Source organism: Enoplosus armatus, chromosome 15, assembly GCF_043641665.1.
Source record: "Enoplosus armatus isolate fEnoArm2 chromosome 15, fEnoArm2.hap1, whole genome shotgun sequence".
In the NCBI taxonomy this organism is placed as follows: Eukaryota; Metazoa; Chordata; class Actinopteri; order Centrarchiformes; family Enoplosidae; genus Enoplosus; species Enoplosus armatus.
This window is the reverse complement of record NC_092194.1, coordinates 2,634,059-2,635,478: the sequence shown is the minus strand read 5'-3', so window position 1 is coordinate 2,635,478 and position 1,420 is coordinate 2,634,059. Positions and strand designations below refer to the sequence as shown.

General features: G+C 42.4%; 1 non-coding gene across 1 annotated transcript; it reads right to left on the bottom strand.

Moving 5' to 3' along the window:
- Window positions 1–318: 318 nt before the first annotated feature.
- On the bottom strand, window positions 319–400 carry trnas-gcu (transfer RNA serine (anticodon GCU)). Its single transcript has one exon. It is a non-coding gene; the product is annotated as a tRNA-Ser (tRNA).
- Window positions 401–1,420: the final 1,020 nt, after the last annotated feature.

Genomic DNA, 1,420 nt, shown 5'->3' with positions numbered 1-1,420 from the left:
CATTACTCATCACATGATTATTATTTATCACAAGTGTCAGTACTATGCAAACAACAGTGCAGTATCTATGGTGATTATTTCTACTTATGTTTTACATTATTTAAGTGAAAAATAAAAGTAAAAGAAATGTCATATATATATATATATATATATATATATATTTATATATATATGTATGTGTGTGTGTGTGTTGTGCATTGGACAAATAAGTTGAAAAGCTTTTTCCGTTTGGTTTGCGTTCTTCCGAGAGTTGTCACCGTGTCCCTGTAATGTAATTCATTTTTTCGGACGCGGCCGCTGGCATGAAAACTACGATGTCGACGAGGATGGGATTCGAACCCACGCGTGCAGAGCACAATGGATTAGCAGTCCATCGCCTTAACCACTCGGCCACCTCGTCCGTGGCTCAACGCGCTCCACAGCGCCGACATGTGTCCAACATCGGGACGGCGCTGTTAATATATAGTTTGTGTAACGGCAGTCTTGTGTTGTTGTTGTTGTTGTTGTTGTTGTTGTTGTTGTTGTTGTTATGATAATTAATTGAAGATTAACTGAGGAGAATAATGCAATCAAGGCAAGCAACATAATAAGTCAGCAGGAGCGGGTGAACATCATGTTTGTTCTGAGCATTTCTGAAGTTTTACTCATATTTAATATATTTGGGAGGTTATTATGTTGAGAGACTATTTTATTTTCAGTTTTCAGGCTGCATATGAACGCAGAATTGTGGCGGTTGAAAACCACCAGAGGGCGCCACACTTTACCAAGAGACAGACTGTGCTCCACTTGGCTTCACCTGGAGGGTGTTTTCAATCAAGCAGGATTCGGACACTCTGACACTGACTCATATCGAATAAACCACACAAAGGTTGAACATCAAGTGCAGGAATGTGTTGTTGTACATGTCTTAAATAACCCAAGGAGGCTCCCCGTCCTTTGTTTCGATGCAAAACGGTAAGGCGTCACGAGGATGTGTCATATCAGCTGGCACCGCTTACTGGTTTGCAGGCTTGAACAGACCAGAGAACAGCCCAGAAGAGTACATGTAAGCCCATTTAACTCACAGGGCTGGAGGGATTTATTTGGTTCTTTTTTTTTTTGCCATGAAGCACATGCTGAATGACGTCAGCCAGTGTTCCCGTGATCATTTTTCACCCTAAATTAGAAATATGTAAAGAACGTGTGCAGTAATTCAAGGGGTTTTCACCGCTACATTAGAGCAACTTGTGCATCAGCTTTCATTCAAGTGGAATATTCATAATGTGACAGCGTTATAACGAAAACATGAATCCCTAATTGGCCAGAAAGACGGGGTGGAAGCGGTCAAACAGAAAGCGACAGCCAGGAGGGCCCTACTGCAGACCACCTTAGGACCCAAGTCTACGAGGAGGTCCCAAGAGCAGAGCCCCAACCCCTGCTC